The sequence below is a fragment of the Mobula birostris genome, chromosome 13 (genome assembly GCF_030028105.1).
Source record: "Mobula birostris isolate sMobBir1 chromosome 13, sMobBir1.hap1, whole genome shotgun sequence".
Classification (NCBI taxonomy): domain Eukaryota; kingdom Metazoa; phylum Chordata; class Chondrichthyes; order Myliobatiformes; family Myliobatidae; genus Mobula; species Mobula birostris.
In genome coordinates this window covers 73,954,652-73,982,609 of record NC_092382.1, presented here as the reverse complement: position 1 = coordinate 73,982,609, position 27,958 = coordinate 73,954,652, and the positions used below count along the sequence as shown (strand labels likewise).

At 46.1% G+C, this 27,958-nt stretch overlaps 1 pseudogene; it reads left to right on the top strand.

Moving 5' to 3' along the window:
* Positions 1–27,958, top strand: part of LOC140206983 (uncharacterized) — a 291,411-nt pseudogene that overhangs the window by 177,836 nt on the left and 85,617 nt on the right.

Below are 27,958 nucleotides of genomic sequence, written 5' to 3'. Positions count from 1 at the left end.
GCTAGTTTCATACTGTGCTCGGTAACACCGCAGGCATTTTATATCTATCAGCGGATTTCAATGAGTTTTGTTTATTATTCTGTGACAGATCCCCGCTACATCACTGAAGAAATATCGGGAATGCTACAGATTCTCAGTTCCTGCACCAACACTTTTATTTACGCCCTGACCCAGAGCAGATTCCGAGAAGAACTCAGGAATATGCTGATATTCCCATTGAATCGGATTTTGAAACTTATTAAACGTTCGAAATAAATACTGTAAATTATTACAAACAAGCTGCCTTCACGATACCTATTCTGTAAACCCACTTGTGTATAAATTGAAACAATGTGATGAACAGACTTATAGAACTAAAACGGGAGAAAATCTGCTGATGCTGGAAATAGAGAACAACACACACTATCATAATTTACTGTTTCTATAGCTGCTGTCTGGTCTGCTGAGTTCCATCACATTTTGTGTGTGTTGCCTTAGAGTAACAAACCAGCTGTTTACAACTGATTCCGGCAGCATCACTGGCTTCGGCGTCCCAGTAAAATCAACTTTGCACCTTACCTCACGACCCGATTACATTGAATGTTGTGGCGAATCTGTTACCCTTGTTTACCGGTTCTAACAAAACTGCCTGATCATGTGGTATACTTTCGTCAGTAACTACCACTCCTGATCCCGTCATAACCCGGCCTTTCATTCACACTCGTTTTCTCCTCTTTCTCAACCTGTAGGTTCTCCTTCTCTCCGACGTCATGAACTATCTTCCAGTAGCACAATTTTAACAGTTTTACATATGACAACAAAATACCATCGTCTTTACTGCAGAGAGAGAGAGAGAGAGAGAGAGAGAGAGAGAGAGAGAGATAAAGAGAGAGAGAGAGGGAAAGAGAGAGAGAGAGAGAGAGACAGACAGACAGAAAGAGAGAGAGAGAGAGAGAGAGAGAGAGAGAGAGAGAAGTGAAGACAATACAAAGTTTGGGATTCTGAAATTGTTCTAATTGTTCTCGGTCTCGGAGGAATATGAGGAATCAACAAGTAAGTCAAATTGTGAATTGGGAGAGTGAATAGAGACGAGGAAATGACTAGAGTGAAGAGTATTAACAGGAATCCCAGGCAATTTTATCCATACAGTGCAAAAAAACGTAAACATTGCAAACAAACCACGATTAAATTGAAGCTTGCGGTGAATCTGTTACCCCTGCTTCCCGGTTCTGACAAAAAAGTATATTTTAATCTGTAACTATAATATCCCCCATATTGACTGGGATCCTTAGTGTACAGGCTCAGAAGAGAAGAATTTGTTCGTTGTTATCCTGGAAAGACTTAGCGATATTTACCGTCTATACTACGTCAGTTTGTGCAGATTTAGCATGTCATCTGAAACTTAGACCAACATCTAGAGTAGTAAACCTGACTGGCTGCATCATTGTCTGGTATGGAAACACCAAGTTCCTTGAATAGAATAAACAATTAAAAGTTGTGGATGCAGCCAGTCCATCAGATGAACATCTCTCCCCGCCGCTGAAAACATCGACAAGGAGCGAAATCACAGGAAATCAACATTCAACATCAGGGACGCCCATCATCCAGGCGATGCTCACTTCTCGATGCTGCTGCTCAGAAGGAGTGACAGGAACGTCAGGTCCCATTGCAACAGGTTCAGCAATACTTCTACTCGTAAATGATCAGGCTCCTCCAGTAGAGGGGATAATTTAACTTACCCCAACAATGAACTCACATGAGAGTTCCTTACCCTTCCCGTCGCCTATTGTTGCCGAAGGTACTTCACAACGCCCAGAGTCTCACCAGTGTCCTCTTTGTCCTATCGCTCCTCTTCCTCCCAAGCCCATCGGTGCACCCCCCCCCCCCCCGAGGAACATATGTACACATGTGGATTATATATATATCGTTCATTCAATGAGTCAATTTTTAGAATTAAATCATAAATACGCAAGAAGATATAAATCACTCCATCTACTGTTTCAAGGTTAAATACCGCTATTGCCATCTAGAACACAGTCGATCCCTGGATTGTGTCCGTGGTCATTGGATGTTCTTTCGCAGCCATTCTGTGTCTGGCAGTAGCCACTGTAAGTGAATGTCTCACTGCATCCCTGACGCTCACATTAACCAGGGATTTGCCCATTTTAAGTCAGTACGTCACTCCAACCTTTGTGCTCATTTCTACCATCACTCCCTTTCCAGCAGCCATTTCAAGTGACGCGGCGGGCATTTGGAGTCAATCTGGGCTTCTTCTCGTCCCTAGAAGTCAAATGTGATTGTCAACCGCAGTGGTTCTGAGATCCACCCGTAGCCTCTCTGTGTCACAGCCACGGATTCGGCAGCGCAGTGGATACGGCAATGCGCTTGTGGCCATACACGTGTCAACTAATTATTACCGCATTGTGGTAATATTTAACTCCATACTCGTCTTCGTAGTGCTTGTTCGAGACTTGGACATAGCTACGCTTTGATATCTGCATTCCACCTTGGCTGAAAAATTGGACTGTGGACTAAACTGACTCTGAAGACTGGCGGTGTTCGTTTTATTCTCGGTTGTTCTTTTCAGCCGCAGTATTGGCTTCGTTTTCCATTTGAGGATTTTGGTCAACGGCCCTGTCTGGCCGAGCGGTTATTGTTTTCTTTTTCCCTTTAACACTGTTCGCATAAAGGTCTGTGAAATATCGACCGGCTCCAGTGTCTCTCACTCCGCACTTGAGTCATATCCGAACCGGGTAACGTTCTGCCCCTTCCGCGTCCCTCCTTCTCCTGCGCCCCTGCCTGTCTCAGTGACTCTCCCTCTTCCACACCGCTCTACGTCTCCGCTGACCTGTTGATGTGTCATTCACTCATTCACTCCTTCCCTGCTGCTCACTTTAACCAAGGCGTCACTAACTCCTTGGTGCCCCTGTCAACACAGCGGGCGGGTTCTTTTTCAGCCAGCAAACTTCTCCCTTTGCCTCGACAAAATTAACCGTAGTGACGGTCGTTTTCAATCGACGTCTTACTCCTTTCCTTCCAGGAGCTCTTTTTAACCAAGTTATCACTAACCCAAACAGCCCATCAGACACTTTCGGTCAGTGCGTCTCTCCTTCCTAATCAACCATTTTACATCGACCAATTACCCTCTCTTTCTTCTCAATGTGTCACTCCGTCTCCTCTGGTCATTTTATCCGGTGGGCCTCTCCTTCCCTTTTTGCTCGTCACTGCCCCCTTTCGGCCATAATAACAAAGGCGTCAGTGATCATTTCATGTCGGCCCGCCACTCCCTTTGGATTTCAGTGAGTCGCCGCTTTCCTGACATCCATTTTCTGTCTGTGTATTTTCCATTTTCTTTCTGTGTATTTTCCCTCCCTGCTGACCATTGTCACCCTCCTTCCTGGTGACGATACTAACTCGACTCGTCACTCTCTCCCTGGTGACAGCTTTAAATTCTGGCTTTTTAGCTCCGTCCCTAGCTGCAACTTTCAATCAGCACATAACTTCCTCCCTGGTGTTGGCCAGAAGAAACTACAGTCTAATCAACGACAGGAGACGCAGGCAAACCAGTTGTCTTTGTTTCCCCCTATTTTATGGACTCTGAATTGATTCCTGCTGTTGAATAATCTAATCAGAGCAATTGAATGTGGATATAAGCAACAAGGTATTGACCTGCTAAATCTGAGGCCGTTTTCATGGGAGTAGCTACTTGTTATGTAAAATGCCAGACCTAACAAAGAACCAATCTGTAATCTCGTGATTCCCTGTCTGGGTTGCCTCGTTTAACTGTGTTGGACCAGTCAGAGTGTAAAGGCAGAAAGACACAAGGCTGGGGTGGGCAGAATCACGGAACAATGTTGGTTGTAGCCCAGTACAATGACCAGTAAGAAGGTCACCCAGGTAGTTCAGCTGACCTTGGTTGTAGCCCAGTACAATGACCAGTGAGAAGGTCACCCAGGTAGTTCAGGTGACCTTGGTTGTAGCCCAGTACAATGACCAGTGAGAAGGTCACCCAGGTAGTTCAGGTGACCTTGGTTGTAGCCCAGTACAATGACCAGTGAGAAGGTCACCCAGGTAGTTCAGCTGACCTTGGTTGTAGCCCAGTACAATGACCAGTGAGAAGGTCACCCAGGTAGTTCAGGTGACCTTGGTTGTAGCCCAGTACAATGACCAGTGAGAAGGTCACCCAGGTAGTTCAGGTGACCTTGGTTGTAGCCCAGTACAATGACCAGTAAGAAGGTCACCCAGGTAGTTCAGGTGACCTTGGTTGTAGCCCAGTACAATGACCAGTGAGAAGGTCACCCAGGTAGTTCAGGTGACCTTGGTTGTAGCCCAGTACAATGACCAGTAAGAAGGTCACCCAGGTAGTTCAGGTGACCTTGGTTGTAGCCCAGTACAATGACCAGTGAGAAGGTCACCCAGGTAGTTCAGGTGACCTTGGTTGTAGCCCAGTACAATGACCAGTGAGAAGGTCACCCAGGTAGTTCAGGTGACCTTGGTTGTAGCCCAGTACAATGACCAGTAAGAAGGTCACCCAGGTAGTTCAGCTGACCTTGGTTGTAGCCCAGTACAATGACCAGTGAGAAGGTCACCCAGGTAGTTCAGGTGACCTTGGTTGTAGCCCAGTACAATGACCAGTGAGAAGGTCACCCAGGTAGTTCAGGTGACCTTGGTTGTAGCCCAGTACAATGACCAGTGAGAAGGTCACCCAGGTAGTTCAGCTGACCTTGGTTGTAGCCCAGTACAATGACCAGTGAGAAGGTCACCCAGGTAGTTCAGGTGACCTTGGTTGTAGCCCAGTACAATGACCAGTGAGAAGGTCACCCAGGTAGTTCAGGTGACCTTGGTTGTAGCCCAGTACAATGACCAGTAAGAAGGTCACCCAGGTAGTTCAGGTGACCTTGGTTGTAGCCCAGTACAATGACCAGTGAGAAGGTCACCCAGGTAGTTCAGGTGACCTTGGTTGTAGCCCAGTACAATGACCAGTAAGAAGGTCACCCAGGTAGTTCAGGTGACCTTGGTTGTAGCCCAGTACAATGACCAGTGAGAAGGTCACCCAGGTAGTTCAGGTGACCTTGGTTGTAGCCCAGTACAATGACCAGTGAGAAGGTCACCCAGGTAGTTCAGGTGACCTTGGTTGTAGCCCAGTACAATGACCAGTGAGAAGGTCACCCAGGTAGTTCAGCTGACCTTGGTTGTAGCCCAGTACAATGACCAGTGAGAAGGTCACCCAGGTAGTTCAGGTGACCTTGGTTGTAGCCCAGTACAATGACCAGTGAGAAGGTCACCCAGGTAGTTCAGGTGACCTTGGTTGTAGCCCAGTACAATGACCAGTAAGAAGGTCACCCAGGTAGTTCAGGTGACCTTGGTTGTAGCCCAGTACAATGACCAGTGAGAAGGTCACCCAGGTAGTTCAGGTGACCTTGGTTGTAGCCCAGTACAATGACCAGTAAGAAGGTCACCCAGGTAGTTCAGGTGACCTTGGTTGTAGCCCAGTACAATGAGTAGTAAGAAGGTCACCCAGGTAGTTCAGGTGACCTTGGTTGTAGCCCAGTACAATGACCAGTAAGAAGGTCACCCAGGTAGTTCAGGTGACCTTGGTTGTAGCCCAGTACAATGACCAGTAAGAAGGTCACCCAGGTAGTTCAGGTGACCTTGGTTGTAGCCCAGTACAATGACCAGTGAGAAGGTCACCCAGGTAGTTCAGCTGACCTTGGTTGTAGCACAGTACAATGACCAGTAAGAAGGTCACCCAGGTAGTTCAGGTGACCTTGGTTGTAGCCCAGTACAATGACCAGTGAGAAGGTCACCCAGGTAGTTCAGGTGACCTTGGTTGTAGCCCAGTACAATGACCAGTAAGAAGGTCACCCAGGTAGTTCAGGTGACCTTGGTTGTAGCCCAGTACAATGACCAGTAAGAAGGTCACCCAGGTAGTTCAGGTGACCTTGGTTGTAGCCCAGTACAATGACCAGTAAGAAGGTCACCCAGGTAGTTCAGGTGACCTTGGTTGTAGCCCAGTACAATGACCAGTAAGAAGGTCACCCAGGTAGTTCAGGTGACCTTGGTTGTAGCCCAGTACAATGACCAGTAAGAAGGTCACCCAGGTAGTTCAGGTGACCTTGGTTGTAGCCCAGTACAATGACCAGTGAGAAGGTCACCCAGGTAGTTCAGGTGACCTTGGTTGTAGCCCAGTACAATGACCAGTGAGAAGGTCACCCAGGTAGTTCAGCTGACCTTGGTTGTAGCCCAGTACAATGACCAGTGAGAAGGTCACCCAGGTAGTTCAGGTGACCTTGGTTGTAGCCCAGTACAATGACCAGTGAGAAGGTCACCCAGGTAGTTCAGGTGACCTTGGTTGTAGCCCAGTACAATGACCAGTAAGAAGGTCACCCAGGTAGTTCAGGTGACCTTGGTTGTAGCCCAGTACAATGACCAGTGAGAAGGTCACCCAGGTAGTTCAGGTGACCTTGGTTGTAGCCCAGTACAATGACCAGTAAGAAGGTCACCCAGGTAGTTCAGGTGACCTTGGTTGTAGCCCAGTACAATGAGTAGTAAGAAGGTCACCCAGGTAGTTCAGGTGACCTTGGTTGTAGCCCAGTACAATGACCAGTAAGAAGGTCACCCAGGTAGTTCAGGTGACCTTGGTTGTAGCCCAGTACAATGACCAGTAAGAAGGTCACCCAGGTAGTTCAGGTGACCTTGGTTGTAGCCCAGTACAATGACCAGTGAGAAGGTCACCCAGGTAGTTCAGCTGACCTTGGTTGTAGCACAGTACAATGACCAGTAAGAAGGTCACCCAGGTAGTTCAGGTGACCTTGGTTGTAGCCCAGTACAATGACCAGTGAGAAGGTCACCCAGGTAGTTCAGGTGACCTTGGTTGTAGCCCAGTACAATGACCAGTAAGAAGGTCACCCAGGTAGTTCAGGTGACCTTGGTTGTAGCCCAGTACAATGACCAGTAAGAAGGTCACCCAGGTAGTTCAGGTGACCTTGGTTGTAGCCCAGTACAATGACCAGTAAGAAGGTCACCCAGGTAGTTCAGGTGACCTTGGTTGTAGCCCAGTACAATGACCAGTAAGAAGGTCACCCAGGTAGTTCAGGTGACCTTGGTTGTAGCCCAGTACAATGACCAGTAAGAAGGTCACCCAGGTAGTTCAGGTGACCTTGGTTGTAGCCCAGTACAATGACCAGTAAGAAGGTCACCCAGGTAGTTCAGCTGACCTTGGTTGTAGCCCAGTACAATGACCAGTGAGAAGGTCACCCAGGTAGTTCAGGTGACCTTGGTTGTAGCCCAGTACAATGACCAGTAAGAAGGTCACCCAGGTAGTTCAGGTGACCTTGGTTGTAGCCCAGTACAATGACCAGTAAGAAGGTCACCCAGGTAGTTCAGGTGACCTTGGTTGTAGCCCAGTACAATGACCAGTAAGAAGGTCACCCAGGTAGTTCAGGTGACCTTGGTTGTAGCCCAGTACAATGACCAGTAAGAAGGTCACCCAGGTAGTTCAGGTGACCTTGGTTGTAGCCCTGTACAATGACCAGTAAGAAGGTCACCCAGGTAGTTCAGGTGACCTTGAGCCAAATGGACGGAGATCCAACAGTCCAGTTGATGAGGGACGGTATAAGACTCAGGAGCTCCAAATACGCAGGGGCGATAACTGTCCAGCAACCAGAAACCTACCACCGCGAATAAGGTGGATCCCACGGACACGTGGTGATCGGGACCACAAGCAACGCCTCGACAGCCTAGTCACCTTTTCCCGGGTAATACCTTTTCTCTTCATTCACTGTTCATCTAGAGTCAGGAACTCTAGCAGAGTGCACACAGGGAGATGGTTTGTGAACCCACGCTTTTTAGTTCAGACAATAGCAGATACTTATCGGCAATCACTCATTCCCGGCCCCTCACTGATCATTATTACAAAGGGTGATTTTTGTAACAGAACTGGAGTCCCTGTTGGGGCTTGAGGACAAATCTCTTTGTTTAGCGGGAGACTCGGGTCGGACCACGTGGGTGAGGTACAGAGAGATCTGGGACTGGGTAGTTAGCGGTTGCTCCCACCTCCAACCAGGAGGAAATTCTGCAAGTCCAAAAGACTTGGATTGTTTTGAATGAAGGCTGACTGGCAGAAAGTTTAAACAATTACAAAAATCAGTCGTGGTTGCATGTTTAATGGAGGATTTGATAAAATTGCGAGAAAGTGCTAAGGCAGAATGGCACAGATTAAAGGGGAAAACCAATATCAACATAAAGCAGAAGCCGAGCGAGATAGGTTACAACAGGAAGTTCTGGAATATCTGCAAAGAGCTGACGCCGAGCGAGAGAGGTTAGAGGGAGAACACAAAAGGCTCCAAAAGGACATAGAAACCTACTATTTGAGATTGCCTTGGAGCCCTTAGCAATCGCTGTTCGTGATTCACCCAATATATTTGGCATTATTGGTGGGAATGGGAAGCATAAGGTATCATTATATGCAGATGACCTGTTACTATATATCTCTAATCCAGAGAAATCCATCCCTGCAGTAATATTACTACTTGCTCAGTTTAGTAGTTTTTTTTTCTGGTTATAAATTGAATCTTAATAAGAGTGAGTTTTTCAATTAAATATGCAAGTTCCAATCTATTAACAATCACCATTTGGACTGGTTACAGATTATTTTACTTATTTGGGTGTTAAAATTACTAAGAAGCATAAGGATCTATTTAAAGTTAACCTTTTACCCCTCATTTATCATGTTGAAAAATTGTTTACTAAATGGTCCCCATTGTCCTCATCATTGACCGGTCAAATCAATGCTATTAAGACGACCATTATACCTAAATTTCTGTATCTATTTCAGGTGGTACCAATCCTCATCTCTAAATAATCTTTTGATATTATCGATTCTAAAATTTCTTCATATATATGGCAGATTGAAACTCGTAGATTAAGTAAGAAATATTTACAGAAATCAAAAAAGGATGGCGGTTTGGCATTACCGAATTTTAGATTCTATTACTGGGCAATTAATATTCAATGTCTGATGTTCTGGACACAAGATTTGGATGAAATTCAATGTCCACGATGGGTGAACCTCGAGTGTGAGTCTGTACAGGGGTTCTCATTCGCTTCTATTTTAGGGGCATGCCTTCCATTTGTACTTAAACTGAATAAATAAACGAGTAATCCAATAATTAAACATACAATACGAATATGATTTCGATTTGGTAATTTTTTTAGATTGAATAAATTTGTCCTATCAATTCCTATTATATCAGATTTTGTTTTCTTGCAACCATCCAGAACTGATCAAGATTTTCTTTTCTGGAAAACGAAAGGAATAATATGTTTTCGTGATTTATTCATGGATAATTGTCTCACGTCCTTTGAACAGTTGTCTAATAAATACAATTTGCCTAGATCACATTTTTTCAGATATTTAGAGATTAGAAACTATTTGAAGGTTATTTTACCTACTTTTCCGATATCACATCAAACTGAAATTTCAGAAAATATGTCAGGTTTAAACTCCTATCAGAAGAGTTTATTAGCAATTGTTTATGATTTAATTACGAAAATACCTTTAGGTATGGCTGATAAAAATAAGAATGAATGGGAAAGAGAACCTCAGGCATCTTTACCTATAGAGAAATGGAAGAAAATTATCCAACTAGTTAACACTTCTTCAATGTGTGCCAAACACGCTTTGATACAATATTATGTGGTTCATAGGGCCCGTATGTCTAAGGATAAGTTAGCTGTTTTTTATGGTCATATAAATCCTGTCTGTGACAGATGTAATTCTGAGGTAGCTCCCTTGACACATATCTTATTGTTTTTCATGCTTTTGGAAAAATATTGGAAAGACATTTTTGATATTATTTCAGTAGTTTTGCGGATTCATTAACAACCTCATTCTATTACTGCAATTTTTTTTGTACTGCCAGTGATGGACTCCAGTCATTTATCCCCTTCAGTTTGTCGTTTGATTGCATTTGTTACATTAATATCCAGAAGATCAATTTTTTCAATGGAAAGATTCTAATCCCCCTACGACATTTCAATGTTTTTTCCCCCAAACCATAACATGTTTAAAGTTGTAAAACAATTAGGAGAGGTACTATCGATCCTTCCGTTAAATTTGAAAAAAAAAACCTGGAGGCCATTTATTCAACATTTTCATATGATGTCAGCTGACCTTTTCCAAATCTTTTTAAATAACTTTTTGTTTGTGTATAGAGGAGCGGAGTTAATGACAAATAATGATTTTAACCGATGAAATATGGCAGCCCAGTCTTTGTTTTGTTTTATTTTGTTTTTTTTTAGTGTAGGGGGTAAAAACTTGCTTGATTTTCTTTTCATGTTCAGTTATTAAGAGATTGGGAGGTTTAAATTAAACATGTTACTCGGAGTCTGTGTCTGTACACGTTAACCGTTCTCAATGTAATCCCGATCTATTTGTATTATTATCATTGTTATGTTTATCAATTTGAAACTCAATATAAAAGGTTGAAACAGAAAGAAAGGAGGTAGAAACCTTCAGAGGAAGGATTACTGAGTTACAGGGTCAGAGAGGTACGGGTTTGATGCATGTGAAACAGTTTCAGTTGAAGTGTGAGAAATTACTTGAAGAAAATAAAAGTAAACTGGATATCAGTGATGCGTCACCGGCGGTCTGATCGTTCCGTTTACTGTATGTTGAAGTGATGGGTCACTTTGAAGGAGGAAGTCCTGCCAGTGATCTCACTCACGTTCGAGAAGTGTAAAGAAATTAATTGCTAATCTTCACGCTCGATGGTGAAACTTTGCTTTCATTCACGAAATACCTGAATCTATAGCATATTGTTTGCGCGAATTCACGGTAACCTGTCCAGTTCAGGAAACTGTCAATATGACCAATTGGAGATGAAGGGAATTCCCCAGCTGACGTCATTAGGATTAATGCAAAGGTCTTTTTCAGCATAACATGGACATGCAAACGCTGACGGAAAGTGCTGGTACTGCAGGAGTACAATATATGCAATCTAAACGGAGAGCAGAAGCTCTAAACGTAGAGACAGGACACAAAAATAATACTTCCTGTCGATATTGGTCAGAAAATCGGTCTTTACAGTTGTAGTGTTTCACTAAAAGAAAGAGGAAATTCTGCCGCTGTTCTCCATAAATAATTATCGGTATCGTCATGTCCGTAAAAAAAGAACAAATTCCCAGGGCTGAGAGAGATCTTATCTCGTGGCGTGTGTGGTAGTCTGGGTGGAAATTTCTAAAGACATGGAGAAACACAGCACAGAAACAGGCCACTCGGCTCGTGTAGTCATGCTGAACTATTCTGCCGAGTCCCATTGACCCGCACCATGACCATAGCCCTGCACTCCATTCCCAAACTTCTGTTGCATCTGTACTTATCCAAACTTCCGTTGCATGTGTAGCCGACTAGGCTTGCCCGCACGTTCGTCTAGGGAAATCAGCTTTCGGCCCCGCTAAAGCAGAGCATTCAAACTTGGGCGGATGCAGTGTAAGTACCGCAGTAAAAACTCACAACGCGTATTTCAGACAGTACGCAATAACCGGGTCAATGATGACACTTTATAACTCTTATTTTGTTTTGTGGTTAGTAGAGAAACAAAATATAAAAGACAAAAGCGCCAGTCTTATTAAAGTTAACATTTCGTGCACACAATTCGTTGAAGCTCACGCCCCTGGGGTCCCTCCTTTAACGACCTCCGCCGAAACGCCGCCATTCTCCGGACGCTCGAATTCCCATATTCTCCGTCTGCTGAACACCGAGCGCTCCCCGCACGCGTTCTTCCTCTTTCCTCGCCTTGACCGAAAGCCCGCGAACAAACTCGGTTCCCAGACATACAAGGTAGAATAACATGTCTCCCATTGATTAGTTTCCCGTTATCTGTAAGTATAACCCAAACATCGCAGCTACAGAGAAACCAGTACATCAGCAGTTAGCATTACAAGGAAGCCACTACAGCAGTCTTAGCAGCTAACATTACTGAGAACCCCACACAGGTTGTAATCAATCCTCCGCTCGTTAGTCCCGAAGCCAGCCTGTTCCACTCTCACCACCCGCATGTTCCCCTTAAGAATTTCACCTTGCACACTTAACCTCTGACCATTAGTCCCACCCAGCCTCAGTGGGAAAGAACATGCTTACAATTACCCTATCCAATCCCTAAAAATCTCTATGAACTCATTCAATTTCATTGCTATCTTTCCTTCCGAAAGGTGACCAGGACTGCACACAATACGCCTAATCGGCCTCACTGACGTCTTATTCAACTCAACATAACATCTCATCTCCGATACTCAATACCTTGACCTATTAATGTCAATGTACCAAAAGTTCTCTTTACCACCCTGTCGACCTGTGATGACACCTTCGAGAGATTATGGATCTCTATTCCCGGATCCCTCTGTTCCACCGCACTCATCGGTGCCCCGACATTCAACGTGTAAGCCTCTCAAAGTGCAACAGCTCGCAGTTCTCTGCATGAAATACCATCTACCACTTTTCAGCTCAATTTTCCGGCTGATCCAAAGACGCTAAGTGACTCTAACAGATTTTCAGGAAGTCTGATAAATTTAGAACTCACGCCAATGACATTAAATCTGTGATAAGTCTGAAGGAACGAGCTGTTCCAGAGTTTTAAGTCGACAGATCCCCATAGGTAAAAACACCAAAGAATGTGCGCTGTATTTCCCCCGCGTTTCTTTGCCCAGACCGAGGTGAGAACGGAACGGCTTCCTGGATGTAACAGATTCCCGGAGCCACTGAACGATGAATCCCCAGCCCAACATTTCCATCTAAACTGGAATGCATGCTTCCTTTAATTATACGAGACACGGTGCATAAGAACAGAGACATGATATTGTTGTACATCCTTCTACTCAATACACTGTGTAATCATTGGAGTTTCATGGAACAAAACGCCAGACACAGTTCCACTGTATCTCGGTACACGTGAGAGGACTAATCCGAAACCAGCACGAAACCGATGAGCCGGAAAGGTTTGTGACTGCTGTAGCGAAACACCCTGAGGCTGAGAGGATCGCGATTATCGGCAGACGATAACCAGTTTGTAATGTATCCCACGCAAGGAGGCGTCAGCAGCCAGGCACCATAGATGGTTCTGAAGTACAGCGAACACAGAGAATATCGGATCGCTTTGTTCCTCACCGGGTGAGTTGCTGAAGATCTGAAACCGATTGCGTGAGCGCCCGGCGGCGGCAGACAGTCTGACAGATCAGAAGGATCTGGGTGAGCATTTGGATAGAAGGGGCATGAAAGTTTCGCCATCCAGTTGCAGTCAGGGAGAACACCTTTCCCGGAAATGACGTGCCGCCGTTTCGTACTCTGAGAACTTGCGAACCTGTGATATCCAGGTAGCCGCTCACTTCTCACTGTGATCCGGACAAGGGAACTCCATGTGAGCGGCCTGATCTGTCCACGGACTGTGACTCCCCCATGGTGGGGAGACTGATTCAGATATGATCTCCAGGTGGATGGAATTGGAATCGGTTTAATATTGTCACATGTACTGAGATGCTGTGAAATTCCAGTCTTGTGTACAGTTCAAATCATTGTATAGAGCCGTGAAGTAGAATAAACAGAACAAGGTCAAACAGTTACAATTCTGAATAAAATGTAACAACTACAGATACACTGAATAACAAGGAGACAAAAAAGGAGGAAAATCACAACGGAATAAACTGGAAGGTGAAGAGTCCATATTATCGTGGTCGGGATCATTTCAACAATATTTTATCAGCAGAGCAGAAGACCTGCCCGAGCCTGTAGTTATGTGTTTGCTGTACTCTGTAGCTTTACTCGCGCGTTCCTGATCTTTTCCAGAAATCAGATCCTTGGTCAGCTCTCCTTCCTCTCTACTCAGTGAGACACATTCAGTGATACAGTTTCGGTCTAATCCGGCCTCTGCGATGGAGACAACCCGTAGAGTTTCGGCTCTCTTCAACCAGCCGCGTTCGATAAAACCTGATAGCGGCCGTGCTCTAAAAATATTGTTAAGTTTGTCACCACACAGTACCGTACCCAGGCCCTGCCATAGCCCTGTCGGGAGAGACTGCAAATGCAATGCAAATCCCTCGACATGTCTGTCCTCGGATGCCGCTGCGGCCAAGGTAATACTAAAAAAAACGAGAGCAACTGCACCCCACGTTGCGGATTGGCATTCGCATTCCCTCAACACTAACATCGATTTTTCAAACTTCCCTTAACATTGTGATTGCATGATGTTTCTGGAATGCTAGAATTTATCAGAGCGGTACCCGGGACAAGAGCTAATTTCCAGTATGACCTGCGAGCTGGGTGAACCGGACCGTCCGCAGTCACCGTTAAACGGGAGAGGTTTCGGGAACACAGGAGAGGTTTCACGCTGGAGCGGAGCAGGGCGGCTGGAACGGGCGAACAGTGGGATTTTGACGTCAGAACTGTGGGTCACAACGATGGCGCTGGTCTACACTAACAAATATAGGACGTTCCACTGGGGAAGAGAGGGGGGATATAAACTGGTGAATGCAGGAAAAACGATTAAAATGATCTTCAGTGAGCCAGTGCGAGGAATCATGCTGGCGAGGAATGAAATGAAGAAGGAGAACGCCTGGATCCATTGGTGTAGAGATTGCCTGCAATGGGTGGTGAATTATTTGGGCCAGGCAGGGAAACATCACTAACTCATGACGTCCTTGCAGCAATGAGAGCCAGGGGATGTTTTATCGCGTCCTTCAGTTGCTCCCTGAACTTGGTCTGGGTGACGGCGTAAAGAGCCGTGTTTGTGCAGCAGCTCAGAACCTGCAGCATCGAGCCCAGTCCTCGCAGAGAATCAGCAGGAAGCGTCACGGTAGATAAAGCAGACAGTCGGTTCCAAGCAGAATACACAGTGAACGGTGCCCACAGCAGGACGAAATTGCCAGAGATGATCAGCAGTAAAATAAGTGATTTCCTGCGGCTCTCCATCTCCGGGTCCCTGGCACTCCGTCCCTTGTCAGCACGCCGGAGTCTCTTGCGCCCTCTGCTGGTGACTAAAACGTACCGGATGGTTAATGCATTCGTCAGGAGGACCAGCAGGAATGGGATTACAGGAGTGAGAAGGTTATTAAATAAGTCAATTGACATTCCGACAAATAAAGGCACATAACCTGCGGTATCTACACAAATAAATGGAGCGATCAGCGCTGCATAATACCCCGAGAGTCGAAAATACCAGTAAATGTTCCTTAAACAGCTGATCGCAGTCACTGTCCCCAGAATCACAGCCGCAGTTTTCCCGGTGCAATATTTTGTTTTCAGCTTCTGGCAACAAATGGCCACAAACCGGTCAAATGTGAAAGTGACGGTGAACCAGACCGAACAATCGGTGGCGGCGTAAAGCAGGACGGCGTGGATTTGACACACTGGTGTGTCCGCAGCCCAGATGAGAAGTTCAATTGGCACGTAAATATTCGGAATCTTGCTTAGTATCAGGTCCAGGACAACAACCATAAGATCTGCCGCTACCATGGCAACTAGGTAGCGAGTGACAACTCTGGAGAGACCGCACTTTCCTCTGGACAAGATTAAAATCGTCACCAGGTTCACTGCAAGAAGCATAAAACACAATCAGTGGAGACACACCCGGAAGCGTTTTCTATTATCATACAATTTATCGGATTTGTTCTCTGTGTCTAGTCACATGAGTGAATAAATGCTTCTCAGGTAGTCTATCAAGAAAACCAATTATTAGAATCAAATCGTAATTGAAATCAGTGAAAAATGAACCGCAATATTTTCGGGCCGATGTCACACAAGAAACATCAGTGAATAACACAGATAACGATCACTGGTAATTGGTAACTTTGCATATGTTGAGGGGAAAGATGGAAATGGAACTTCAAAAACGAAATCTACAGAAACTTAAATTCTATTAGATAAATTTCCTCAACAGTGACTGTTTAGATCAAGGGCAGGCTCCCTCCCCTGATCATTATACGCTACTCTGCAAGAGTCTTTGGCAAACATATATATTGTTAGGTAGACTAAGCGTTTTGCACAATACCGTATTGTCAACGTAGAGCGGAGAAGCAGGTTGCAAATATGGCGGAAGAAACGATGTTGAAAATTATTGTCAATTACAGAATGTCTCCCCGGTGCTTCCCGCTCCCTCCCACTTTTCCCAACTACGATTCCCTCACCCTGACCCCTTCCCACTCTCAGTCGACAACCGACACCCATATCAGAATCAGATTGAACGTCACCATCTTAAGTCAAGAGATCAGTTCCTTTTTGTGCGGCAGCAGTACAGTGGAATACACACAATTACTACGGTACGGAGGAAAGGTCTCGGGCATCCTCGCTGTATATAAAATACTGTCACTGGTCATCCTGTCAGCAGTAGTTCCGATGAATTCACTCAATGTGCGAGTAATTCCGAGCAGCGGAATCCATCCAAGTTTCACACGACCCATTAACCGTTTTGAATCCGCTGACCTGAATCTCAGAGAAGCTGGTCGACTCTCTGACACGTTCAGCGGGAGACCAGGTTTTGGTGCAGCCGATGCTATGTTCACAAGCCGGAAGTTAACTGGGCAAATGATATTCCTTTGTTTTTTTTTCCTCCACGGTTCTTTATCCCCTTCAGATACTCCTGCCCTTATTAAAGATATTTTCCTCCATTCCTTTGCATTTTATTTCATTCGTGGTAAAAATAAAATGCTTCCCCGCAATAAAGACCCTCTTTTATCCCCAAAGCAATGCGTCGCTGTCAGAATTTCATGGCCTGTTCGTAATCGTTCAGTGCGCAGATTTTTTGTTTAGTTTCTGTCGCTTCAGAACACCGACCGAGTTGACAGTCAAATGTAAACGCTGACGGTAATAAGATGATCACTTGAGGACGTTTTTGAATTTCAATAGGAGAATGGAATCAGTTTTGTACCAGGACAACTCTAATTTACTGAGATCACAGTCAATTTTCGCGGGTCAAAAATTCAAAAATAAAAGACACAGAAAGGACAGTGGCATTTTATAATTGTTGAGTTCCAATCGTAGAATCAAATCCGATACAGATATCGATTGGAGGTGGATCGTCAGAGGAGAGCGAATGATTGTGAGGATACTTTAACGATAAAATAGTAAAAATGAGATCTCTTTCCTTTTTTTTGAATAAAATGCCAATGTAATTCAAGGGAAAATTCTGAACTTCGAACGGTATTGCAGAATTCAGTCCATACAGACAACTACATTTTCTGCTGCACAGTGTTATTCAGATGAATATTGTTTGAAGTGACTAGAGAATATTAGAGGCGGGAATATTTACCATATTGTAACTCCTTACAGAAGAAGACAGATAATAAGCAATCTCTGTTTATCATCATTATAACCCAATTCTGCGAAAGCCTCAGAATGACATTTGAAAAGCGAATGAAGGATTGTTTTAAATCACGTGACTTACCACAGGAAAGGGCAGAGGTGAAACAATTCAGACATTTGCTGACAAATTCCGATAATGCGGAGATGGAGCTGCAGCGGGACGAATGCCAGTGGTGAACCGTCAGGAAAGGACCACGGATTCCCTGGACAGCCCGAGAGTTTTAGAATAGACAGTCGGTTCTGGAGAAGTGGGAAGGCGGGATGTTCTGTTCGGTGACGTGGCAGGCACGTACGAAACTTGGCGGCGCTGGGTGTGCAGTGACTTTCGCGGGTAGTTGATAGTCAGACGGGTTGTCTGCGAGAATAATCCGCACTTGGAAGTCAGATTAAATTCCGTTGCAAACACAAGGAGTTTGAAGCAACTTGATTCAAAAGTCGATATTTTCGAGCGGACGATCGAGCGACTGAAAGGAAGCAACGCTTCCAGAGGCAAAATATCAGAACCTCGTTCATGAACTGATGTGAGCAACGATTGAACGGGGTTTACCAATTGGATCCTTGGCCATTACACCCGCACAATTTCAAGAACCACAGTGAACAGCATCGTTGCAGAATTTGAACGTTTGGAGATTTCTTACCTGGAGTGTGCGACAGTAGCAATAATTTCAAATGGGTGATAAACATTAGAATTGTAAATTTAACATTGTATAGTTGAGCTTTGAAGAGACACTCACCGGGAAGAGCAATGATAGCGAGACCAGGGTAGTAAATCACTTGAATGACTTTAATGCGTGAGCGATTCGAAGATCTAAGGTCATCCATTCATACTTCGCAAAGACATATTCTGCAGCCCAGAAGACATTCTTAGGATTTTCTGCCACATTCCACGCTGCTGTTCCCGGACTCTGATCCATTACGGAACGAGCAAACCTTCCTTCCGCAGAGTGTGCTCTCCCTGTCCCGCTGTGTGGATCAGCGAACCGCTGTGAGTGCCGGAGCGGCTGATCAGTGAGAACTCAATGATTCCGATGCTTATTAGTAGGAGAGGGGAACTCCCTTCTGACGCCTGAACCCTCCGTGGAAATGACGATGTTGGCATTAATGAAATGACAGATGCAGTTAACCCTTTTTGCATTACAGCTGAGCAGCAGGTGTGGGGAGGTGTTGTCAAATAATTTCGAGCATTGAAGTTTTATATATTCATAATTTGCTTCGACACTTTTCAGCAGATTTAGCAAAAAATGAGGCAAAGTACATTTCGAAGATGAAGTAAAATCTGTAGTTTCTCTTATTAATCACGTTTAAAAAGTAAACGATATTTGTTTCAAGAGATTACTTTAGAATAGTATGATTGTAAAGCAGATTGGCTTGAGTATTTGGCTTAGAGAGAGAGAGAGAGAGAGGAATGAGAGAGAGGGGAGAGAGAGACTGAGAGGAGAAGAGAGAGGAATGAGAGAGAGAGAGAAGTGGGAGAGAGGGAAGAATGAGAGAGAGAGAGAGAGAGAGAGAGAGAGAGAGAGAGAGAGAAGAATGAGAGAGAGAGAAGTGGGAGAGAGAGAAGAATGAGAGAGAGAGAGAAGGGGGAGAGAGAGAAGAATGAGAGAGAGAGAGAGAAAGAGGGAGACAGAGTTTTAAATTGCAAAATTTGTTGCATTGAGACAGTTCCACTCTTTTGACCTCAGAAGTCTGTGTCCAGTGGTACAAACAACCGTCACAAACTGACCTCTTTCTTGTTTCCAGTGAAGAACCGTGAGGTCATCTGTGCCTTGACAGGTCCTTCGCTCTCACAGAATCTTACAGAATCGAAACCAGGTTTATTATCACCGGCATGTGTGGTGAAATGCGTTAACTTAGCAGCAGCGGTTCAATGCGATACATGTAATAGAATAAAACATTAAGTAACTCAATGACAGTATATGTGACATGTAGGAATCGGATAGCAGAGGGGATGAAGCTGGTCCTGAATCGCTGACTGTGTGCCTTCAGGCTTCTGCATGGTAACAATGAGCAAAGGCCATGCCCGGGGTGCCGGGGGACTTAATAATGGACGCTGACGCCGCTCCTTGGAGATGTCCTGGGTAGTTAGTAGGCTGGTACCCAGGATGGAGCTGCCTAAATTTACGCCTGTATGCAGATTCTTTCGGTCCTGTGCAGTAGAAACCCCCCACCCCAACCCCCAACCCTCCATATCAGACAGTGATACAGCCTGTGAGAATGCTCGCCCATCTATAGAAGTTTTTGAGTGTATTTGTTGACATACCAAATCTCTTCAAACTAAAGTATATTCACTGTCTTGCCTTCTTTATAACTGCATCGATATGTTGGGACCAGGTTAGGTCCTCAGAGATCTTGACACGCAGGAACTTGGAACTGCCCACTCTCTCCACTTCTGATCTCTCTATGAGGATCGGTACCTGATCCCTTGTCTTGCCGTTCCTGAAGTTCACAATCAGCCCTTTCGTCTTACTGACGTTGAATGCAATGTTGTTGCTGAGACACCACTCCACTAGCTGGTATATCTCGTTCCTGTGCGCCCTCTCGTCTCCATATCATATTCTACCAACAATGGTTGTATCATCAGTAACTTTATAGATGGTATATGAGCTAGTCATGGGTGTACAGAGAGTAGAACAGTGGGCTAAGCGCACAGCCCTGAGGTGCACCAGTGTTGATCGTCAGCGTGGAGGAGATATTATCACCAATCCGCACAGATTGTGGTCTTCCAGTTAGGAAGTCGAGGATCCAATTGCAGAGGGAGGCACAGAGGCCCAGGTTCCGTAACTTCTCAATCTGGATTGCGGGATGATGGTGTTAAATGCTGAGCCATTGTCACCAAACAGCATCCTGCATAGGTATTTATATTATCCAGGTGGTCTAAAGCCATATGAAGAATCACTAAGATTGCTTCTGCCGTTGACCTGTTGTGGTGATAGGCAAATTGCACTGGGTCCGGGTGCTTGCTGAGGCAGGAGTTTTTCCCTAGTCATGACCAACCTCTCAAAGCATTTCATCACTGTCGATGTGAGTGCTACCGGGCGATAGTCATTAAGGCAGCTCACATCAATCTTCTTAGCCACTGGTATAACTGTTGCCTTTTTCTGAAGCAGTGGGAAATTCTGCCCGTAGCAGTGAGAGGTTGAAAATGTCCAGCCAGTTGGTTGGCACAGGTTTTCAGAGTCTTTCCAGGAATTTTATCGAACCTTTCGCCTTGCGAGGATTCACACACTTTAAGGGCAACCTAACATCGGCCTCTGAGACGAAGATCAGAGCGTCACCGCGTTCAGCAGGGGTCTGCACAGCTGTAGTTATACTCCCGCATAGCTGGGTATATCTGGTAGTGAAGCACCGCTGCCATTCATGCTATTGGGTTTTGCTTTATAGCGAGTAATGTCTTGCAAACCCTGCCAGAGTTGTCGTACATCCGATGTCGCCTCCAACCTCGTTGGAAATTGTCGCTTCACCCTCCACAAATCATACCTGATTTTCTGGTACAGACCAGATCACCAGATTTAAATGCCGCAGATCTAGTCTTCAGCAGACGACGTATTCTCCGGTTCATCCACGGCCTTTGGTTTGGGAATGTGCAGTAATTCTTTGTAGACACACACTCAGCCACACAGTTTTAATGAAGTTGGTAACAACCACACTATACTCATCCAGATTCGAAAATGAATTCCTGAATGCAGTCCAGTCCACCGATTCAAAGCAGACCTGTAGGCGCTCCTGCGCTTCCCTTCACCGTACCTTCTTGGTCCTCACTGCTGGTGCTGCAGTCTTCGGGCTCTGCTGTACTCAGGGAGCAGAAGTACAGCCAGGTGATCAGACTTCCCGAAGTGAGGGCGTGGAATAGCACAGTAGGCACTCTTGATGGTGGTGTGACTGTGTTTCAGTGTGTTGTTTCCTCTGCTATTGCAAGTAATCTGTTGATAGTAATTGCTTAGAGTTTTTTTTTCAGACTGGCCTGGTTAACATCCCCCAAAACGCTGATGAAGGCGTAAGACTGCGCTGCTTCGTGCATGTTCCTTCCTTATGCCACCGAATGTAGGGTTCACACCTTTTAGATTTTTGACTGAAGTGTATGTTCTCGCTCTTCTCTCTAAGTTCAAGTATTACTATTATTATTATTATGATTATTATTATTATCATTATTATCATAACTCTTACTATCCGTATACCTATCTTTGAAATCCACACGTATTATCACCTTTACTTTCTGCTTACGACTGGGTGTCCTGGTGTGCTATTCCAAGTATTATGAATTGCCCTGCACATAATACTGGATCGGTCGTCATGTTATTGTCCGACTCTGACTCTGAAACATGACGAGGATTTATAGTAATGTATGGCACCTTTTAAAACAAGATTTTGGTGAATGAAGTTTGCCGCGTGATTGTGTCTGTGTAAGTAACCAGATGACAAGCTCCCGCGTGGGAGGTTGGTCACGAGGGTTCAGTCGCTCGGCATTCACGATGACGGAGTAACTAGGATAAGACATCGGCTTTGTAGCAGAAGCCAGAGAGTGGAGGTAGGTTGTTGCAGCTCTGACTGGAGACCTGTGTCTCCTACAGTCCCTCAGGGATCAGTGCTGGACACATTTTTGTTTCTCGTCTATATCAACCATCTGAATGATAATGTTGTTTCCTGGATATTTGCGGATGACAGTATGTTTGGAGCTGTAGTGGACAGCGAGGATCTGCACCAGCTGGAAAAATGAGCTGAAAGATATCTGATGGAATTTAGAGCAGAGAAGAGCGTGGTGTTGCCCTTCGGTAGAAATAACCGGGGAGATTGAACGGTAGGGCACTGGGGAATGCGGTAGAAGAAAGGGAGCTGGGAGCTGGGAGTGCAAGTCCATAATTTATTGAAAGTGGCGTCACAGGTAGTATCTACTGTAGAGATACTTCCTTCATTTTCATCTTTGTGCTTCAGTTAATTTCAGTTTCGTGTACTTCTTATCACAATAGTGTATGTTCGTTGGAGTTGTTAGTCATGTTTCTGTTAATGAAAGTATATCCTTAGAAGTTTTATCTGACTGTTCTGTAAAGTATTTATGTTTTATTCTGTTCATCCTTCTTTGCTCGTTGGAGTTAATGAAAGTGCGTTTGAGTGTACATGGTGTTTTCTAAAATTTCGGTCCTTAATTTCCATTGTAAGTTTTCCAGATCGGTTTCAGACCAAGATATTATGCGATATATGTATTATTCACGTCAATTTGTATTATTTTGTTTTTCTCGGCTGAAAGTGATAAAACTAGAAGTACGAGCAGACTCATTTCTCAATTGCTGAGAACTTTCCGACTATTCTAATCGTGTTTAGTATTGTGCTTTTCTGGAGATTACTGACATACTGCTGTGTGAGGATTGTGATGGGTGAGGAGTATGGGGGAGATGGAGGAGGTGAGGCGTGTGGACAGAGGAGAGAAGAGGCTGAGGGAGTTACACACACTCAGACAGGGAGTGAGAATTTCTATTCTCTCTGACCCAAACACAGTAACCAAGGTAGCACAAGGGGAGGGGTCTGAGGTTTCCCATTGTCGCACCGTTCGCTAGTTCCTCCTGTTCCCGAGTTACAGTGCGAGTTTCGCTTCTCTGAATGGAACCTTTCACGTGTCGCTGTTCCGTCCACATCTCATCTTTGATTGACACTGATCCTGACATTTACTGTCTTTCTCTGTCTCTATCCCTCTCTCTCTCTTTAACTGTCACTCTCTTTTTTACTCTTACACTCTCTCTCTCTCTCTCTCTCTCTCTCTCTCTCTCTCTCTCAATCTCCTACTCTCTCGGTTTTACTCATTGCTCTCTCTGACTTGTTGTTGTTCGTCCATCGTACGTCGATGAGGACCTCGACACCATTATGATGGTGTCGAGACTAGGGCGTGATTTGGATTTAAGTGAGGGAGAGTTGCGCAGCGTCAGCCTCACTCTCTCTTCCCAATTCCCATCTGGGTCCAGTGGCAAGACAGAGTCTAGACGGCTGGAGATGGGACTAGGCGCAGTGGATGACCAGGACGTTGTCTGTGTCTTGTCCTGCTCTACACGTTCCACGACGCTTGCAGAGACAGCCTTCCTGACCGTTGGACTTTCCATTGGTCTCGTCCACTCAATCCGCCGGAGTCTGTCTTCACATGCTGGGATAGATAACTCCCTATCTCACCAAGGGTTTGAGACCCGGCGGCTACCCTCACCTGGTTTAGCCGGCTTGTCGAAGCCGTTGCCCGGGGTATGGCCGCTGTTGCATGCAAACAGCTACAGGGAGCCACAGGTGAGAGCTGAGTGCCAGGTGGGGACCAAAGGTGGACTAACCGCCCTGAAAAGGACGCGACATGTTCCCCCACCAGAGGTGCTACCCCTCCCTGACACCCCATATACCCCTAGGACTTACTCTCTCACTCTCTCCCTTGCGTTTACTTTCTTTTTTTTTCTGTCTCTCACCCATATGTGTCTGCCTGTCTGACTGCCCGTCTCTTTTCTTTCTCACTGCCTGTAAATCTTTCTCTATAACAATCCTTTTCTCTCTCCTCGCACTTGCTCCCGTGGGAGAGTCTGGGGTTTGGGATTGTGAGAAAGGGACTGCAACATCAGGGAGAAAGGGGGGCGGGGGAGAGAGAGTGTGTGAGAGAGAGATAGAGAGACATTTACCCCCAACACACCTCACACTCAACGTCACCGTTGAGGTCATTGGGGGGGGGGGGGAGAGGGAGACGGCAGAGGAGAAACGAGAAAGAGAGAAGGAAGAGAGAAGGAATAGAGAGTTTGCAGAGGGACTGAGAGTCTGAGGCAGACAGACGAGGGAGAGGAGAGAGTGGAGCCCCAGACTGGAGGAAGAAAACCCTGCCTAATTACCATCAGCATACATATTTCATTGATTCTGTTATGGTTATTATACTATGTTGTTTTTTGTGTATGCCTGCAAGAAAATGACATGTTCGGCACAGCTTTGTGGGCTTAAGGGTCTGTATTGTGCTGTAGGTTTTGTATGTTTCTATATTCTATGTTTCTAAAATGAATCTCAGAGCTGCAACTGGTGACATATATGTACATACATAATCAATTTGCTTTTAACTTTGAAAGAGACTGTTGGAGAGAGGGAATCTGGGAGAGAGGGAATCTGGAAGGGCGGAGAGAGGACGACTGGGGAAGGAGGAGAGTGATACAGGGAGAAAGGCCAATGAGGGAGAGGGAGAGACCAAGATAGGAGATGGATCAGGACGAGAGGGAGAGAAAGCGTAGATGAGAGAGTAGTCGGGGTGAGGGAGAGATTTGGGATGAGACCGGGGATATAGAGATGCGGCGTGGGGGGGGGGGGGGTAGAGAGACTGGGGTCCTTGAGAGTAAAAGAGGATAGGAAGAGACGAGTAGGAGCAAGAGCGCGTGTCGGGTAGAGAAAGAGATGGTGACAGCGGGAGAAAATAAATAAAGGGTAGTGAGAGGGGCTGGAGGACAGCGTGGAGGAAGAGCTGAAGAGAGAAAAGGGGACAGAGGGGGAAGTGAGGGGAGTGAGAAAGAGAGAGGCTGAGGGAGTGGGTAATGGACGACACAGAGGCGATGATGGTTTTACTCATCTAGTCTCCTCTCCGCACCTTTTCTTTCTCCCATTCCCCGTCAATCTGATCCCTCCCTCTCACCCCGCTTCCCGATAACTAGCCCGCACCGACAGACCTTGTCTCCATCTTTTCCAGCAAGCCTGCGCCCACTCCTGCCTTTGACGGGCCCCAGTCACGTCACGTTCCCCGCTCCGCGGGACAACCTGAAGGATTCGTGCCGGACGACCTGAGGAGCGGAGGGAGAATAAATAATGCGGTATTTTGGAGATGGGAAGAGGTGGTAACGGTGCCAAACTCTACCCGTAGCTACATTCCTCCCCATGGGTACCCCTCAGTATTCCAGCTCCCTTGTTACAAGTTGCCCTGTCCCATCCTCGGCATCCTGTCACTCCTGAAGCATTATGCTCTCTGTTACATCGCTCTCCCCTCTATCACCGCACATTTCACCCTGGCCGGCGGCCATCTTGTGATGGTTACCATTGAGAACTGCTCTCCAAACATCATAGAATGAGGCACATCCTTTTCTTCACCTATTACTCACTTCCCTCCCTGTTTCTTCAATCTCAACTCCTCACCACTCTTTTCCTTACCCTCGGTGCCCGCTCTCCTGACTCTCCATTTAACCTTCTGTCGACAGCCATTTTGTGACAGTGTGTGACCCTCCCTTCCATTTCCTCCACCACGAAGTGTGTCACTCCCTCACACTCACCATCTTGTCAACCCTTTTCCCATCGCATCACACGCAAACCCCTTCCCTCCCTACCCTCGCTTTCCTCTCCCCACCACCTCGATGCTCTGCATGTTATGCTGGTTGGCTGCCGTTTTGCGATGCCAATATTCGCCTCTCCTCATCGCGCTCTTTCTCTCTGTTACGCAGTGTGTCACTTTCCTATTCACCCCATCACTCCTGACACCCTCCTTTCGCAGCCCCCTTGCCCTTTCTCCCGCCATCCACCATATCCTCGGTGCTGAACATTTTCTGATGGGAATTTCTCTCCCCACCCGATCCCTTCCCTCGCTTCCCTCTCCCTCCGTTGAGAGACTCAACTCTCCGTCGTATCAGCCCTGACGGCGTCCCAAACCCTTGCTCCCCCTTTACCCCGTCCACGTCCCCTCTCTTGCAGCTAGTCTTATTTGCGAAGGAAATGTCACCACCCATCCTTCCTCCACCATTGAAAGAGGCACTCCCCCCACACTCCCCATCCTGTAATCATACCACTCCCTCCCATCCTATTACACCCTCTCACTTCCCATCCCATTGCTTCCCCTCCCTCCCCGTCCCATCAGCCCCGCTCCCTTCCTGCCCTTTCACTCCTCCTCACCCCGTCTTTATCTTATCCATTTCGGCCACCAGTTTGTGACAGGAACCTTCGCCCCTCCACTTTTCGTCCCCTATTGAGTCAGTGACTTCGCCACGCTCACCGTCTCATCAGTCCACTCCTCGTCCCGTCTCTCCTCTTCCTCCCAAACCCCTCACCCCTCCTCCCCAAAACCCGCATATAAAAGTGTATGTGTGACTATCTGAGATATATACATTGGTTTATTCAATGACAACAATATTAAATTAAAACGTATATACAATACGAAAGACTATATAAAACACACATTAAAATATTGTTATTACAATCAATAACACACTCGATCCCGGCATTGTATCCACGGGCACCGCATGTTCCTTCTCCATAGATTCCGTGTGCGACAGTGGTCATTATAAGTCAGTGTCTCACTCCATCCCTGGCGGCCATAGTAACCAAGGATTCGCCAATTTTAAATCAGCGCGTCCCTCCCTCTCTTGTGCTCACTTCTACCAATCTGTCATTCCCTCCCCAGCAGACATTTCCAGTGAAGCGTCGGCCATTTGAAGTCAACGTGTTCTTCACTCCTTCTCTGCCGCTCACTTTAACCAAGGCTTCGCTCCGTCCTTGGTCCCGTTTCAACCCGGCCGAACGGGGTCTCCTTCACTCACCACATCTCTCCCTTTTTCTCAACAACATTAAAGACGGTGAGGGCCGTTATCAATCGGCGACTCACTCCCTTCCTTCCCGATGCTCACTTTATACAAGGTATCACTAACATCAGACATTTTAAGGGAAGCAGCGGCCAGTTTATGTCAGAACGTCACTCTCTCCCATTAGGTCAGTTTACATCTCAGTATGCTGTACGTTATTACTCCAAGCGTCGAGGAGAGAGGAGGATACAGAAACCAGGAAACGTGTGCGGTAAAACTGCCGGTGTCCATACGAAAATAGAAACCGTGCGCAGTATAACTCTCGGTGTGGAGAGATCGGGAAACGTGACTGGGAAAATTCCAGCTTTGGGATATGGAGTGCGGGAACCGTGGTTTGTATAAATTCCGGTGTGCTATGTGGACACCGGGAACGTGGAGCAAAGAATCTCCTGGCGTGGGGACACGGAAACCATCAACCTATCTCAGGACACCCCCAACCATCTTCAAGAAAGCTTACAGAAGTTCCTGAGGTCCGATCGTATCTGCCAGGAGATAGAGCTTCGTCAGTTTTACGAAGTCAACATCCACACGACCCTGGACGTTCCTTGTAACGAATAAACCCACCGACGGTCTGGTCAAACTTCCTAAACACAGCCCGGCGTTCTTTCAAAGACGGAATTCAGACATCCCCGCCAATTTCCAGGATCTCAGTCCCGTTGGAAATGAACTGGAGAGATTCCATTGGGAGTGCGGAATATGGGAGTGAATGGGAAAGGGCGGAGTTTGATTGGGAGCGCGGCCCGTGTGCGTGGACGGGAAGGGACGGCGTCCTGTCGGGCGTGCCGACGTTAGGAAAGGACGGGGAGAGGTGAGGTCCCGTTTTGGCAAAACTATCCTCATCTTCGATTTCATCCTTGGCTACTTATCGACCCTGAAAATAAATGTGATTATTAAACGCTAGGATTCTAATATCCACTTGTACTCCCCTGTCTGTTGTGCCTCTCCCAGTCCCTGCTGCTCCGGGCACCCTGTATCACTCCCCGTCGTCCCACTACTTTTCTTCTGGTCTCTCTGACCACCTCCAGAGAATAAACCGGTGTGGAGGGCAGGTCCTTGTGCTACAGCTTCAAGCTGAGAG